Genomic DNA, 18,688 nt, shown 5'->3' with positions numbered 1-18,688 from the left:
GCTTGTTTTGAGGGGGGGATGCTGTTTCACCGTCATCTCTCCTTTGTCAGCGCTCACTCACACGTTGTGTTAGATCACAAAGCGAGCGGCATTATGTTGTTATAACACGTCTGTTATAAAGTGGTCACTTGTAAAAACAACTTTGGATCATCTTAGTAATTAGGTAGCGTCCTAGTGGCTGTTTTAGTTTATTGTCAGGCATCTTTGAGTGTCTTAATAAAGCACTACATAAATCTGATGCCATTTTATTAAAATTCAGTCAACACTAAGTCTGTTCTTTGTTTTGTTGATTACAAAAAAAAAAATGGAATAAAGTTTTTGTGGCTTTTCTGTGACAAAATGTGGGGGGAAAAAGTGCTGCGGTTTAACTTTCTTCACTTTTTTGGTCAAATTGTATATTATCTTCTTTATTTATATCTGTTAATGGTTTATGTTGCTTGTAAATACATGGACTGCAGTGCCACAAATAAAATTCATGGTGGGTTGAATATAGTTGTTGTGTTGTAACTGAAAATGAAACTCTTCTGATTAAAATATGCATTGAGAAACCATTAAACACTCCAGTCAGCAGTAAGACGTGTTAATGAGCAACAAAACATTTAATTAAGCTCTAGCAGATTGCAAAATTAAAAATGCATGTTTACGCACAGTTTAAGCTTCACCCTCTGAGGCTCATTATGGTGCCACATGGATTTTAAATCAAACAGAAAAGATTTAATCATAATTTTGGATCAGATGTTTGAGACGTTGGTATTGAATTCTTGCCTGTCAAAACGAAGATGCAGGATTTATTGACGAGTGAATCTGTGAGTAATTGGAAAGTAATCGGCGGATATTCAGTCCGACAGGAATCAAAGCTCAGCCGTGTTTTATCACACGTGAACCGTTCAGTCAGCCGGTTCTGGTTCTGGAGGAAGCAGTTCCACCACATGAGAACCGTTTCCATAAACCTGCAGCTGACGACGGACATCGGAGCCGCTTCATGCTCAGTTCATGGCTTGAAAAGACCAACAAAACCCAGAAGTCCCTCCATGGCAGAGGCTGACTTTTAATCTCCCTGGAGGAGCTCCTGTATCGTTCCTGACTGAGACTTTGAGAAATAACCGAGCTTCTGAATTCATGTGAAGCATTTTGGCTTTTTCTCTGGCCACCGAACAGAGGATTAGATTTTCACCCTCACTGAACCGTCGGTAGAAACATAGAAGCCTGACAGCCCAGTCTTTGTTGAAAACTTAATATCATGTCCGTGGATGTATTTTGTGGAGGGTTAAGAAGGGTCGTCTACAGCCAAAGTCAGTGAGGCATGTTCATTTGGGGGATAAAGTTGGATATTACTTAAAGCTTTACTATAAAACTAAACATTGTTGCAGAAACACACACACACACACACTCGTCATTCCTCTTAGCAGAAGTAGCTTTAGATACAAACAAATTGATGAAGGATCAGATAGTCAGAGACAACAGAACTGGCAAAAAATGGCACCCAGCATAAAATGGTGGAAAATCTGTCTCTGATTAATCATCTGTAGTTTATTTTCCTTATCAGTCATTTCAGATGTTAAGTCACGGGGAAAGTTAGATAAACACAAGAGAATAATCGTGCATTTAAGAAAAAAAACATATTACTGTTCAGTCTTGGGTTGATGATAAAAAGTGTCTCTCTTTCACCTCCAGTTCTCCTTCAAACTTCACGCACACGTCGTCTGCAGCAGGGACAGCCTGATGATAGAATTAGGAGCTGAGCTTTTTTCCCTTCAATTATCTGGTTGCTCTTCCATGTTAAGACTCCTGCTGCTACCAGTCATTCTTTCTTTCCAACATCCTTGAGGGGAATGAGTTGAAATGCTGGATCGATTTCTACCTCTTCTCGCGTTGTTGCATGCGTCGCTCGGCTGGTTTTGGTTGTGTAACTTTAAAGCCGTCTCCTTCTCTCTCTGAGGTAAAGCCAGGCTGTCTTATCAGATGAAGCTGCTGCAGACCAAGGTGCAGGGAATAAATATAATGGCACTTCAAAAAGAAATCAACTGAACTTGGTGAGCAAAGATGAGGAGGATGAGAGAATGAGATTTATTTTTTTTTAAAACATCAAAGCGTTTTGTAAATGTGCCCTGTGAAGCCAAGGGGTATTTTACCTTTATTTTCCCCTCTGCCTTTGTTCGCTTTCATTTCACACTTTTCATCTCTGCATTCCAGAAGAATAAGAAGGTGTGCAGTGATTTGGTCTCAGTGTGAGAAACTACAGTGTGTTTTTCAACATGCGCCCTGATTAAAAAAAGGTAAAATATCACCTCAGACAGTGTCTTCTTTCACTAGACCCCACAGACCTGAGATGCTGTGGTTTATACTAATCTACGACCAATCAAGTTACATCGACAGGACAGGAATAGAAAGGATCTTGCTTGGAAGAGGATCAGCGAGGATGTTGGAATCTATCCAAATCCGTCCAGCGAAAACGCTGAATCACGTTAAATAAGCGTTGAATATTTAGACAAAATATGCAGGAGACGGTGGAAGAGTTTGAGGGACACGGATGCCAAGAAGTCTCCTCTCATCGCCCGTCTAGAACGACGTTGACGCGTCTGTAGCAAAACGTCACGTGTCGTAGCCCCATACTCCTGCAGGATCCCCAACTAAACACCCCAGAGAGCTCGTTCGTAGGCCTGATCCAGATCCACAAACCACACACAGACCGCCGCTTACACAGATACAAAAATCCAGCTCTCACCTTGCTCATGTCTTTGGTTGTTTTTCTGGAACCATTAAGTTTCACCTTTTGGCTCCTGGAAGGTTGGAAACGAGGCAGTGAACAGGAAGAAGGTTTTGCTTTGCCACAATCAGCGTTCCCTTCCTGTCGCCACTCATTCAGGCCTCCAGGTGCGAAAGAGAACAACAGATTCCTGATGCTGATCGCCGGCTTTGTTTAAAGTGTAGACCTTGAAAGCCTTTTGGACTCTCTCTCTCTGTTAATTAAGCAATTCTGAGATCTAAGGCGGGGAGGGGGGTAATTTGGGTTAAAACGGCACCATGTGTGAAGCATTTATCCAAATGGCATTTGCTATTTACAACAAAGGTAAAGGGTATCTGTGATCTCCTTTCATATCGCCTCTTCTTACACATTCATAGGTGTTTATTACTTGGTGATGATTGGACTTGTTGATGTTCGTAGTGTTGCCTCTTCTCAATATGCGCAAATAAATTGGGTCTGAATGAAGGCTGCAGCTAGATTAGTTGATTTACTGACTCTGTGCCTCTGAGACTTTCCTCTCATCTCCTGTGCCAGAGTTTGGTTTGCAAGAGGAAAAAGAGCATAGGGGGGGGAAATGAAGCAAAAAATGATTGATTTTAATGGATTTTGCTGGAGGAAAAATGAACTGAGTTCATTAAATAACAATGAGAGAGCATCACAATGCAACTTCAAACAGTTCCTGTATGAGTGGGCTGTTTGTCTGTGGCACAGCCATTTAATAACTCGTCTGTTATTCACGAAAAGACGAGTGTGGCCTTGGACAAACCTTGTTCTCAAAGAAATTAATTTATAGCTCGAAATGAAAGAAGGATGAGACTTGTATAAGATAATTCCTTTAACCTCGATTTATCCTCGCTTGAGTGGTGGCATCTTTGTAGAACAGACTTAAGCTTCGAAATTATTATCATTTTTTAAAAAATCTGTTGCAACAGTTAGTGTTAATGGATGCTAAGCTTTCTTTTCTTTTCTGTGACCAAAATCTTAACTGGATTTGGCTTTTATTTTAATTTTTTTTTTTTGTTTTTTTTTATTCCGGTGGGAATAAACTCCGAAAAAAATATATTTTTCGGAGTTTATTCCCACAAAGTGCTTGATTATAATGCATTATAAAATATTATTATATATTATATTTTTATATTATATTCATATATTTATATTTATATCTATATAAATTTATTTTTATATATATATTTATATTATATCATATTATTTTTGCTTATAATTATAATTATAAGCAATTATAATTGCTCAATGAATACAATTAATTTGATCTCTGTGCTCAGACAGCTCCTTTAAAGAGAGTTCAACAGCTCTGATTTTAATTTATGTCCTTATAAATTATGTGCTTTTGTTTATACTTTGTTGGAAACAAAAGAAATTTGCATTTCCTAGTTTTGTAACTCCCAGATCTGCTGTTCTCTGTGCAGTGGCAAGGTTACCTAGAGAGAAACGTATTCATGCATAGGGAAAACATGCTAATTTAATTTCACAGAGAACAATCCCAGTCAGGGTTTACATCAGCTTTCATGCTGCGATGCAGCCGTGCAAAACACCAACACACAATGTCATCGCAAACATCAGATTGCCTTTCAGTTCACTAATAGATTGCATAGAGTCACGGAGTTTCTTTTTGTGATCCGAAGCCATGGGACGCTTGATTGCAGCGGCGCCAAAAACAGTCGATGCTCCGCACATGTTCGATGAACCTGTGATTAAATGGCAACTCGTGTTTCCCGCACATGTGCAGTGAATGTGCAGAGACTTGTCGAAGTATTCAGACTCCATGAAGTTTTTCGCACTTTATCGCATTACAACCCACCCTCAAAAAAGTGAAACATGGCAGTTGTTCACATTGTTTAATATTTTATTTCAACTTAACACATAAAAATTGTGTTTGTTGTGTTTAATTAATTAATTCTAGTAAAGATAACATGATTTTGTCACATGTTAACCTAAAGAAACAACAAAATTTAGTTAAGTAAATTAGCACGCCAATACCTCTCCTGGCCATAAGGGGGCAGTAATGCAGCAATAAAACCAGTTTAAACCGGATTATTTAAACTTGTCCACAAACGTTAGAGAACCAGCAGGAATAATGTTGGAAACATCACAATTTTGTAATTGTGATGTTTCCATTGAGTAAGAAATGCAATCATGTTCACGTGAGAAGTCATTAAAAATGGAAACACATGAGACATGTTCATGTTTTAGCCACGATAGCATTCATCAGAAGAGAGCCAAAATTGTTTACCCACTTATTTATTTTTTTTATTTAATTTTGGCTGAAATGGCTCTCCATAGGAGTATGATTCAGGCGTTGGAGCGAAAAGCTCCCTTTAAGGCCTAAGTTTCACATCTCTGCCTGGATATTTTTGCTTATTTTAATTGTACCAAGTCCTTTAAATATCCTGCGAGTAAATATATATGCTCGTTTATCCACAACAACTGGAACTTTCCATATCTAGCATGTTATTTTCTACATTTACCATGTCTCCTCAGGTTAAACACAAGAAAAATGTGAGGTTTTTTTGTTTGTTTTTTCCAAATTGCTGTTTTTCCCTTGAGCAAATTTATTTTCATAATCCCAAATTGCACAATTTATTGATTTTTTTATTTTATTTGATCTTTTGCGCGGTTCTGCAGGAACATACAGAAGTAATTGTAGAGTTTGTTGGATCTGCTGGAGCAAACAGGACTTTGTTGGGGGGTAAATGTGTTAAAGCGGTCAAACTTGTTCGCACCACAGATGCACATGCAGTGAGACATTAAGGGGCACAGGCGCTCCAGCTTAGAGTCAACATGAATAGGATGTTCCCCGTCTAATTAGGCAGACGCCATCACACTCACATGGCTTGGCAAAAGATGTGAGGCTGTCCTGAGAATACTTGTTAGAGACTTTAATCTACAAAACCCAGTCATGTGAAAAGTTTGAGCTGAGTACAACTCCAAAAAAAAAATTCTCCAAAAAATGAAAACCTTGTTTAATGTTTTCAAAAAGATGACACCTTTCATCCCTGAGCTTTCTTGGTTTTTTTTCCTATTTATCCTTACAATGCCAGAGTCCCTCTCCTTCGGCCACCTGAACTCTCCAGAATAGCAGTTGTCATTAATAATTACCTGCCAAGCCTCGGCTGCGAGATGAGCCTAATTAATTATACATGTAAACCCGGGCCTTACCAGAAACTGAATTTTCAGTTGAGAGATACAGGCGTCAATCAAACACGGCGAGTCACAGCCAGGAAGCCGAGCATCAGTCACTGTCGAGCTTCAGGCTGCTGGGGGAAAAGTCAGGTAAAGTTTGTGGAAAGTGCACTGTGCGTGCGCCATCGTCTCAGAAATTAAAGCTGGATTCATTGTCATTAGAGAAGAGAGGAGGGTGATGCGTTGAGAAATGATGTGGTCAAACAGACAGAGCGCTGCAAGAACAACATCTGGCATAAATGTCTCAAAACGTTCAACTGAGGTGACTCACTTTCCACCAAACAGATAATGTGAGTTTTTTTCTAATATAATAGAATGTAAAAAAGCTCGTGGCGCTAATTTAATTAACTGACAAACAAAAACAATTAGCGCCCAGCCTCCAAAATCAGCCCTTCCTCTTCACACTCGGTTGGTTTGACTTTCCCCCTCAGTTTGATTTATAGGGAAACTTGTCACCAGAACTGTCACTTTGTGCTCAACAATTATCTCTGGAAGCAGCTTGACCTTCAGTCTGAGGATGTGCGACATGTGCTGCAGGACCTGGAGGCCTGACTGCTGGTTTTGCAACTTTTGGTGAACTTGAGTTGCTAATGGACAGCGTTTGTGAAGTTGTATCTGTAAAGATAATTAAAAAAAAAAAAGATTGTGTGAATCCACTTCTTTCTTTTATAAGCAAACTTCTCAGATACTGACCTGCTACTAAGGTTACAGAAAACTTTCTGAAGCTATAGGTTACGTCTAGGCACATGTTTTAAATTTGACAGGGAAAGATTTCTGGAAAATGAAGAGTGCTTGCATGGTGCTTAAATGAATGACGCTAAATGATGTGTATCTTGCTAACATTTGTCACGAAGTACAGAATAATTTCACCTACTTAGCTGAAAAAGTTTGTGTAGCTCTATAAAAATCCTGATTCTGGGGTTTTAAATCGATGAGGAAATAAGGTGGCATCTTTTCTGGTTTTCAATGGAGATAAAAATCAGTTCATGATCTTTGGGGCGCCTCTTCATAATCAAACGACACTAAACAGTGAATCGCGGGAAATTTTAGTAGTGGTAAAAAGTCAAACAGCTACAAAACTTTAAAATCTATCCAACGGCTGAGACAGAATATTTTCACAAAATTAGAACAAAGAACAAAATTTGATCAACCAGTACAGCAGTTTTCTATGTAAACTGAATTTAAAACCTTGACTTGGTGTTCGTTTTAATGCCAAAGCTGGATAAAACAAAAGCGATGTGTATTTTTTTATTGAACAAAGCTAGTTGCCGAATAACGATGCGCCTTCCCCACCCACAGTAAGCCATGAGAGCTCCACGGCAGACAGAGAATACAAATGCAATCTTTCAACTCTGACACACTGGCTGCTTGATGCCGTTTTGGAAACAGACTGCAGCTCCACCGCCCATCGCCTTCACGTGTTCACAAAGCGCGTTTCGCCCCCCCCATCCCTCACATCTGCTGGTGTAATGGCATCACAGCCTCTCTCTCGATGCTTCATTATGATCACAGGCTCCAGGGTCGACAGGCACGCCGTGTGTGTCCCACCGAAAAGCTCACAGCAAAGCGCTTTCTCCTTCCACCTGACATTAAAACACAACTATTACAATCCAACTGAGTAAAGAAGAACCAGATGAGGTCTGCTGTTCTCTCTGACGACGTCCAATCAGTCAATCATTTGGTTATATAAACAGCAGTGTTGACTCGACTCAATTCCCCAAATCCTGTGTTTCCGATTTGATCCAACTGGAAGCAGGACTAACAAACGGTTATCCATGTTAAAGATGTTTTTCTTTGATCCCATGCAGAATGACTGATTGTAGAAATGAGAAGCTGCTCATTGCATCATCCAGAGTTAAATAACTAGTTGCCAGCTGGAAGAGGGATTTGTTTGCCTGTTCTACTTGCATTGTAACTCAGATTAAGTTAAGATCATCTCACTCATTCTTACGTTTTGCCAAAAACTCTCAAGCTAATTTAGGTCTGGGCTCTGATTGGCTCACTTAAATATAAACATAATTTGATGCGAACCATTTACTTTGTGGCTCCAGCTCTACATTTGGTGTAGTTTATCTGATAGGAAGTGAACCTGAAACTTCCTGCTTTGATGCATATATAAACAGACTGGATGTTAATCTGATTAGAGCTTCTGGTTGCAGGATTCAAATCGAAAGAAAACAAAGAAAATCTGTGTTTCGCAGCTTTTCCAACTAGATTCAAAGCTCACCGAAAAGTGTCTCGGTGGCACCAAACTTTTCCTGAGCAGAGCGTTCTCGCTGCTGCTCCGGATGACCTTTGTAGTAAATGTCTGAGGTTTAATTTTAGCACAGTGGCTCAGCGCTTCACATGATGACGTGCCGGGGTTCAAACCCCACCGCCACCTCTCCGTCAGGGGTTCATGCATTCTTCATGGGTTGATGTGGATTCCTTTTGGGTGCCCCCCTTTCCTCCCACATCTAAACGCTTTCAGGTTCGTGTCGTATCATTTTTCACAAGAAAGTTGAAGTGGGTGACGTTATATTTTTAGATTTTCATTTATCCTTTTAAAAATAGGTTAAATTTGACATGGTTATACTTTCAACTTATTCCTGTGATCAAAGATAATGTTTGTTTGTTTTTTTTTTTGTTATTATGAGCTTTTCACTCCTTTTTTTTGCAATAAACTCAACAGTTTATAATCTGGTTATTGCATTCAGTCAGCAGTCGTTTCAGAAATGCAGCCAGTGCCATAAAACCGCCTGCAGCAAGAGCCCGCTGCCGTTGAGTCCCAAACGAGAGGGACGAGAAACCAAACCCACTTCCTGAAGGTTTTCTCCATAACTTTTCCCACTAAAAGTTGCAGTTTTGCTGAAAAGACACTAAAATCCCATTTAGTTCTTTAGTTGTCATACCTTTACGGAGCCATTACTGTTAGAGCGAGTTACTGAAGCTACTTTGTCTGAAGATGTGAGCACAAAAAGGAAGGAATACAAAACCAGAAATAAAAATCTAGATAAGCCCCTTTTTTTTCTGACTGTATTGATTTACATTTGGAGAAACTGAGTTAAGCTCATGCAGCGAGTGACCTCAGTCGTCTCTCAGTCAGTTAAAAGCAGACACTTTGATCTAAAAATACATCAAATGCACAAATTAGCCTGACGTCATGAACTTAAATCACTTAAAATCTGCAGCTTTTTTTTTTTTTAACTCATGCCTACGGTAAGAACCAACATAAAGAAACAAATTCATTCTCTCCTTTACTTTAAAATCTAAATCTAAATTTCATAAAAGAGATCTAGAGGATGGTTTTCTTTTGGTGTCAGCAGCGGTTCGGACCCCCACATGGGGTGAAGCTGAAAGAGTGTTTTCCCCAGGGAAGGTCAGCGGCGCCAACAGAGAAGCATTTGTTCTGCGATGGCCTCCATGTTCTCACTGTTGATCATTTAATTAACTGCTTCTGCTATTCAATTAAAGCCAGAGTAATGATGTACAAAGTGCAGAGCAGGGTTGACCCTTCAGGCGAGATCTGCAATCCTTCCTCTCTTATCAAGCCTTCCAGACAAACACAGGGGTTGACGGATTATTATGCAAGATTATAAATGTGCATTGTGGAAGAATTATAGCTGTTCACACAAATTGTGCAAGTGCTAATTTGATATGCAGCTCTGGAAAACATTGAGAGACTCAACCCCATTGAAAACCTCCTGGTTATTCCACCAAACATTGATTTCTGAACTCTTCCTGAGTTGTTGTTTCTAAATGAATATGAACTTTGCATTATTTGAGGTCTGAAAGAAGAACTGCATCTTTTGCTCTTTATTCTCTTGCGGTTTTGCTCAAGAGAAGAAAGTTTTCTTTTTCTTACAGAAATTTCTAAAAACGGGATAAAATATCAATGTCAAGTCATAAAATTCACAAATCTGCTCTTTATCAAAGAGCAGAAAGGAGAAAGTCACGTTTTTAGCCAGACATGGCTGAAGTACGGGTCTTCTCAGATTAGAACAAAATCACCAAAATGCTGCGTGGTGGAAAACTAACTCTGCACACCAACCTGTACTAAACTGGAGCCGTTTTGCAAAAACAGATTAACAAAAATCTGTTTCAAGATGTGAAATGGTTTAGTGTCCAGACCCAAGCAGCCGAATACAAATACATAAAATACGTTTTTCAAATAGATATTAACCTGCAAACTTCTGTCTTTCTTCTGCAACTTCACAATAATGTATTAGTTTGGATAAAAGCTAATTAACATACTAAGCTTGTGGTTTTAATTTGTCAAAATGCAAAAGCGCTCAAGAGAATCTAAAAATGTGGGGAAGATAAAAAAAACTTCCACAAGTTTTATGTTAATTTTGAGGATACTAAACTAAATCTTTAAAAAAAAAACTAGCTTTTGTTTTAAGTCTGAGCTTTTGATTTCCTCTCTTTCAGCGTTTAGTCATTACAGAGAAGACGACCAACCTTTGACAACTGAGCGCCGTCTATTAAACATCACCTTCTTCACACGATGCTCAGACAGCACCATCTTAAAAGCAGCTGTTTGTATATTTCCATGTACCTCTAATAAAGTGGCTTAATAATTAGGGTGGAAGCAGGTGTGTGATTAAAAGGGGTCACACAGGGTCCTGAAGCTTCCCTCTCATTCTGCCCAACTTTGTTTTGGCTGTCATTAATAAACGACACGCGAAACAAAGTTCCCGCCCTGACGTACCTCTTCTGGAGTTAATGAATGCTCCAATTAGGTAAACTCATTAGCGGTGAACTGTAATTCTCCTATTTCATCTACTCATTAGCTGACAATATCCATAATTAGTGACATTAGGACAAATAGTGCATGCCAGATTGGCAAGCAGAAGGTCTTTCTCCCTGCTGCTGGTGTCCTGCTGTGCAGGCAGGAAGGTCTGACACCGACTTTGAACTAATGAATATCAAAGCTTTCTGAAAGGAAATGAAATTAAGTCCAAGAAAAATGAACAGTTTTGCTAAGTAGCATTAGTGATGCCCCATATGTTGCTCGTTCATTCAACCGGCATTGGATTTACAGGTGGTTCTTCACACCAAGTTCACACAGATGTTATCAGAAAATAAAAAGGAATCAACGCTGCTTTGTGTCTGCAAACCAAACATCTTTATGTTCAGGCTGTGTGTTTTCCAGTCAGCTGACCACTTTGGATTTAAAACCTGCATGAACAAATGAATGCAGCAACATAAAGCGCAGAATTTATGTCTTCAAATCATTAATCATGCAGATTGCCACAAAGTAATTCATTACCAACATGATTTTTTTATTTGTGCCGTTCTCACTGTTTCTCTTGTTTTAATTGTAATCAGACACAAATGTGCTTGCACTACAGGAACGGTGTGTTGGTAATTGCTGCACCGGACCAACCTGACAGCTGCATGGCTGACACACGTTTTGATTTATGACAGCGATGCAAACGGACACAAAACCGTTTTCCTTCTGTTTTCCATCATCCTGAAAGGCTTCAGGGGTCAGAGGACGGTTCAGCGCTTGATTCATTTCTCCTGAATTTGTAGCATGGAAGGATATAAAGCTGGGAAAGAAAACACGCCTGTACATACAGTAACTGAATTAATTATTTAAAGCCTTATGTGTATCGTGGAATGAGTAAATAAAGAAATTGTGGGTCGTTTAAGAGAAAGGATTTTTGAATTGAAGCACTAAAGCATTTCTCTGAATTCACAATGAAGAGAATTTCTCTAAATAAATCATAAGTTGTCTTTTTTTTTGTACAGATACAAAAACACTAAAAACAAAACGTGGCATACATGTTTGTTTAGCTGCCCTGACTCAACATTTTGTAGAACAAGTGTTGTAATATCTTAATCAGCTTTCCACATTTCCTGCAAAATAACTCGACTTCAGTCAATCTTAGACGCTAAACTATATTTTTTAGGTGTTATTACAAAATTTTAATTAGACTTGGATTGAACAAACTCATCCCACTCTGTCCCTTACCTGCAGAAGAATTATGAAACTTGGTGATGTGGATCATAATTAAAAATGATCACATTATTACAAGTGAGTTGAGTCCAAGTTCAGATCTTAGAACCTAATAAAGTAGTTCTTCCAGCTGAGTGTCAACATATTTACAGAAAGGTAGAAAGAAATGTTCCTACATATATTTTGGAGCCCCACAGCTGCTGCCATGGGCTCCCAAATAAAAACACGGTCCCAATCAGCGACAAGCTGCCTTCCATCTTCTGAGTCATTTCTCTCTTCATCGACTCTCTGCAGATTTCATTGCCAGAAGTGCTGCTGTTTTGGACGAAGTTATTCATAAAAACCAGGAGCTCTTCTATTACCGGCCAAAAAAAAAAAAAAAAAAAATGTGAGCCCTGCTGCTAATCCGGCCCCGGACCAAGATTAACTCCTCCGCTGCGTCTCGCCCTCCTTTTGTTTGTTGGTCTATTTCACACATTGCTCCCTTTGCTTATCTGCTGGAATTGTAAATGTCATTTGTTTTGTTGAAGTAAATTGGGGGTATATTGGAGTGTGATTGTGTTGCTGTGGAGGCTCAGATAAGGGTGTCAGTGGTACCTTCCCTCGGCTCGGACCCTTCTGGACCTCTGAGTAGGCCTGCCACATAAATGCATCATCCCCACAGCAGAGCTGAAGGTTATGATTAGACATTTAGATTTGGGACATCTGTGTCCTCCTCTCAAGGGTGTCTTCAGACTGCATGTGACGTTTGTGATCATATAGCAGAACAAAACTCGTATTCTAGTATTTGACATTCGCTGTGGGGGGGAAGAGTTTTTGTTTTTGTCATGGATCAGCTTAGGCTCTTTTTTAAAAAGAAACAAATGAAATGAAAGCATCCAATTCACTTGCACACTTATACAGTGAAATTATTTATTTACATTCCAGATTGCAGGGATGTTTTGCCAAGATTTTTGTAAAAATATTGTGTTGATCATACTATGAAATATGATCTCTACGGCGGCGAGTTGTGAGTGTTTAGAAGTAAGATCTTTACTGTTTGTGTTGCCACTAAGCTGCATTTTCACACTATTTTTCCTGACTGCTGTTTGTGTTTGCTAACCTTTAAGACAGTAATATGATGTCACTATTTATGCACAAAATCCTGTTTGGAGCAGAAACTGCTTCATAAATCACCTTCTTCACTGCAAAAACATCAAATCTTACCGAGAATTTTTAGTGCAAATATCTTAATAAACTTGAAAGAAGACAAAACTATCTTACAGGTATCTTTTCAGCAATAATATAGGAGCTTGTTTTAATTAAATAATTACCTAATATTGATGAAGAAGTACCAGTTACACTGGCAGTTAAATTTACTTATAAGATAATTTCCCCAAGTGAAATAATCTGCCAATGGGACTTGAAAGTCTCATCAATATTAAAGAATAATTTACTTCAAACAAGCTCCTGTATCTTGCTGATAAGTTACTTTTAGAATGTGTTAATCATCATATCCAGTTAGTTTCTCCCTTTGCTCGTCTCTTGTCCAGAAGTTTGGATTTTAACCAGATTTAAATAACAAATTTAATTTCAATATCATGAAATCACTAAAGACATAGGATGACTTTAGCATCTCTACCATCAGAATATTTTTTCTTTAGGCTTTTTTGCCTACTAAAAAATAAAAAGTTCTCCAATTCTTTCCCCGCTTTAATAAACCATATTTCAGCTTTTATTTGTGTAGCCAGCAGATTAGCAACAAGTGTTTTGTTTTGTTTGACTATGCAAAGTTACAGGAGCACACCTTATCTCATAAATATTCATGACGTTGTGTCAAACAGCCCAGATCAGCCAACAGTCCCATCCCGGCCCTGAAACACATGAAAAATGACCTCATCTGCACAAAGCCTTATCTTCTCCACTTGTGCCCTGCACTCACTCCCCAAACTCATTTACAGAAAGATCCCATCATCCCACACTCCACCAGAGACGCACAGAGAGACCGATCCGTCTCGTATAAAGAGCCGCTGCTGCAGCTCTGCAGACGCTTACTGACCCGCTGAAAGTGTGCACTTCTTTCACATCCAGTAGTAACTCGCATTTGTCGTTGAAGCAAAATTCCAGTTCATGTCTTTCTTGCTCGAGGTTTTAGCAAAGCACCAGAAGGCGAAGGCGGCAGAACAGATTTTTATATTCCATTTGGTATTCCACAATGCTCCGCCACTCTACATATTACTGAGTCTTATTTGCAGTCTTGTTGGGGATTTGATTGGCCATTTATGAAATGCTACAAGCATGTCATTGCTATCCAGATCCCAGTTTACTCTCCAACATTTCTGTTTTAGCTGCCATTTTTGTTGCAGTGTGAGGCAGACGAGCTCTAAAAAACATTTCCTTGTGCGTTTTATTCTCTTATTGCATATTCCTGAATTGTAGATATTAGTTAATGACGTGTTTTCATGCTAGAATGCATCTTTAAATGCAACTTTATATGTATTTTATTGATCAAATGTATTCCATGAATGAAGATTTGCTCTTTTCTCACCAATTAAATAATAAATAATGATAAAAGAATAACTCAGATATTGCTTATAGTTTTAAAATATGTTCACAAACACTTTCACGAGAATACTTAGTTTTGAGAAAGGCCAGATGAACAAAGTTTTGGAAGTTTGTTTGTGCTGAAGTTTTGCTTAAAAACACAAGTTAGAGACTCAGAAATTAAATCAGCAGCCGGCTGATTTTTGAGAAAATCTGGATCTAAAGTACTTTGGATTTCAGAAACACACACAGGTTTAAACAATCTGGGAGGAGCTCACCACTGAAATCCCTCCTCTTCAGACCCACTGCCCACATTCGCTCCGGCTCTACTTATGCAGAATCATTAAAGCAATATGCGACGCTCAGATGCATCATGGGAAAGGCCCAATGATGTGTGAAGAAACATTAATCACACCTTCCAAAACTTTTCAACACATCTCCGCCCTGCCATGCGTTTATGTTGACCTAATTTTCAGTTTAAAATGCATCAACATAATCCATATGCACTAAATGCTGTGTCATGCAAATGGGATTTATGTGCTTTTAAACCGCATTAAACCATTATACCATTACCTGAGGTAAAATAAAAAAATATGCTGCTGTTTAGACACAAACAGCATTAAAAGGGGGAGCTGAGAATGTCAACATGATGTAGATTTTTTGCTCAGCATGCCGGCGTTATTAAAAAGTTCTAGGAATGACCCCAAGGTATGTTTACATCGGGAAAAAAATAATTCTAGCCTGGAAATGTATTTTCAAAGCAATCAGATCATTTCGAGCAGTTCAAAGCCTTATTTCTCCCTCTCTGTACAAACAGATGAATCTCCCTCTACATTTCATTTGCATTAAACTGTATAACAGCAGGTAGAACATTCTGGAAGAAATATTCACTTTAATTATAGGAGACAAGTTTCTTATTTCATATTCTGGTTTAAATGAGGACTGTTTGTCTTGTTTGTGTTGTTTTTCTGACCAGGAGGCATGGCCAGCTTCATTCTGCATTAAAACATTTGGAAACTGGGTTGAGAACTCAGAACAACAAATGAACTGAGGAAATGCACCAATGTGAGCCTGAATCCAGTGTTTGAGAGCTTCTTTTCCACCTTAATCAGATAAATGACTCATTGCTCCTCTGCTGAGGCGATGTTGAAGCAGAAATACATCCAAAGGTTTCAGGACAGTATCTCTGGTGGACTGGACCTGTGATTAACCAACACAACGTCACCAAGTGCCTGAGTGTTTTCCTTATTCAGTGTAAAGTTGATGCTCGACTCGGGTTTTCTCTTCTCAGGCTCGCCTGTGTATTTCCTTTCTCTTCTCCAAGGTCATGATCATTTCAGCTGCTTCCATCGTGATAAGCTTCTTATCACTTTTTATTTGTAGTGATCCATTCACTTTGCTGTTTTGCATTATTTGTGTGGGTCTGTCACATAAAGTCCCAATAAAATATAGTATTTTAGGTTGTAACATGAACAAATGGTGCAGACTTTAAATTGTTACTAGTTTTCTTTGAGGTATCCACAGTCTCTGTATGTTTCTGCTGAACTGATCACTTTGCATTTTCCAGTCCATCAGGGACAGTTTTGTTCTGCACAAGGTGATGCAGAAGGTTACATCAAATGTAAAGCAGCAGCTGGACAAAGGACAGACAGAGGACATGTTATTGCTTACACTGTGTATCTTTACTGTCTTAGAGACTGCATGGTCTGCATTCATTGACTTTCAGAGGTGTGTTCCTGGTTATCTCCTCTATACTTGCATTTCTAGCTTTCTCTACTTTTCCCTCTGACTTTTTGACATGAACAAATTAAACGGCTAATAACTTTAAAGTAACTTGACCAAGTCCAGTTGGGGTTTCTACTCACAAATGCACATTTTAATGACTCCGTATGAGTGTTATTTGCAAATGCAGTGAGTCAGGAATTAACCTTTGACTAGACCGTGCTGTGATTAATCTAGCAGTAAAACCTCTTGACCTGCTGTGCTGCACCAGTTGCGTGGATGTTGCTGCAGGTGGAATCTTAAAGCAATAGAAACAACAAATGCAAAACCCTGTGCATTTCTGAATGCACAGGGTTTTACCGCTCCACTCTGTGGAAATGAGGTTCGGGGATGAGGTTGTTTTGAGTTTGATCGATCACTCAAAACAATCTAGTACGGGGAGACAAGGCTGGGAATGTGGATTTGTGGAAGATTTTCAAATAAACCTGATTGGTTTCCACCAATCTAGAGCTACTTTCTTCATTAGGGAGCGCAATAAGACGATTCGTGGAGATACTTCATTTTACTCTTTACTCTGCGTTTCCCTCCTCTGCATCCAGGTTGGGAAACGTTGTGTGTTCAACAGAGCTGGAGTTTCAGCTCATTATCGAGGCACGATCATAACTCTGCAGGTGTGAAGGAAAAGCACTTTCTGATCCAGCGTAGAAAGAGCTGCCGGTAACACTTTATTTGAAGGGGGTTGAATAAGACTGATATGACACTGTCATAACACCTGTCATGAACATAAATAAGCCTTCATGAATATTTATGACTGTTGTCGTAAAGCGTCATTCGGTAAATTATGACACTTTTAATACAAAGTTGACATTATTCAAAATGTCTTTATGACAACTTGACATTAACCAAGAAATCATTACTGTTTAAACTTTACCTTTAATAACATAAAGATACCTAATTTTTAAAGTGCAATCAATAATACTTTTATAACAAATTTATATCAGTAATGATTTCTTGGTTAAGTTGTCATAACAAAGACATTTTGAATAATGTCAACTTTGTATTAAAAATGTCATAATTTACCGAATGACGCTTTATGACAACAGTCATAAATATTCATGAAGGCTTATTCATGTTCATGACAGGTGTTATGACATGTTTATGACAGTGTCATGACAGTCTTATTCACCCCCCTTCAAATAAAGTGTTACCGAGCTGCCCTGTAGAGATGAATAAGAAACTGACTGAAGAATGATGGAGCAAACATCGCCTGCAGCCTGCAGCATTCTTCAAAGAAAACATGCAACACAGCTGACTCTCTTCCAAGCATATTAGTGCACAACGTGAACACGAGCCGTCGAAGGTCTTGTAGTTTGTCATCAGATGTGTTAACATGGCTTGGATCGAATAGAGCATTGAATGTTTTTAGCACGTTGGCTCCTTTAAACTTGTTGAACTGCATTTGTTCCATGATTTGCCAAAGGTATGCATCTGGTATACTCTTCAACCAACTAACATCTCTTCTTCTGTATTCTATATAAAAATATGTAAGACACCCAATCTTAAATACTTTTAAGATTAGGTTTCCATCTTACGTGTTTTAGTAGTAATCACTCATTAGTGTCTTATAATCCGAGTTCTGACAGAAATCCGCCAAATTCTTCTTTATCCTCCTGATATCTCACCAGTTTCTTTGCCTAGCGTTGTTTAAGTCATTTCTTCTTTGATTTGTTTCTTACATTCCTCAACATGCTGATCTTACCTGGCTCCTAACTGTGTTGAGGTTATTTACTAAACTAAAAGTCAGATGCCACTGTTCCAAGCATAAAAGTAACAACTAAAAACCTTGAAGCAGGGTTTATTTCCTGGGGTAACTTCAATGTAAAAACAGACACAGTTATCAGGGACTGGAAATGCTGATGTTAAATGGAAGCATCTATTAAAATCTTCGTTTTCAGAAAGTAGACGATGGATTTTACCGTCACATCCTGTCCAGCAGTGTACTTCTGCTTTTGTTGTTTCCCTATATACCTTTTGTAATTTTGATTTTTATTGTTCGTTCTATACTGCAGTTTTGGATTTCTTTTGCACTCAGTAGTTTAGTTTCTCTTGTTAGGTGTTGGATTTGGTAATTACTTTTGTTATTATTGAAATTCCTTTTAGTTTCCTCTTTGTTTTTTCCTCAGTCACGTTACCATTTACTCCTCAGCTGCTGGTCATCTGCCTCATCACCAGTGGTGGGAAATAAGTACAATTTTCATGTATCTGTACTTTACTTAAGTAAATTTAATAATGGGTACTTTCTACTTCACTACATTTCTACAAAAGTGTCGCGTTACTCGTTACATCCAAGTCGCGTTGCGCTTTTTGTCCATTAAAATGTGAAGTTCAGGGACTGTGGCGCCGTAAAATCCAAGCAATAACGTGACTTAGTGTCTGTTGTCACCCATCGCCTCCACCTTTACTCGCACGCGGAGCTCCAGACATGCGCAGTGGTGGATATCCGTCTAATCGTCAGTAATATAATAGCTGCATAAATCATAAGATATGGCGAC

Source organism: Poecilia latipinna, unplaced genomic scaffold (assembly GCF_001443285.1).
Source record: "Poecilia latipinna isolate Pla-1442-1.1 unplaced genomic scaffold, P_latipinna-1.0 Scaffold9, whole genome shotgun sequence".
Lineage (NCBI taxonomy): Eukaryota > Metazoa > Chordata > Actinopteri > Cyprinodontiformes > Poeciliidae > Poecilia > Poecilia latipinna.
This window is presented reverse-complemented; position numbering follows the sequence as displayed.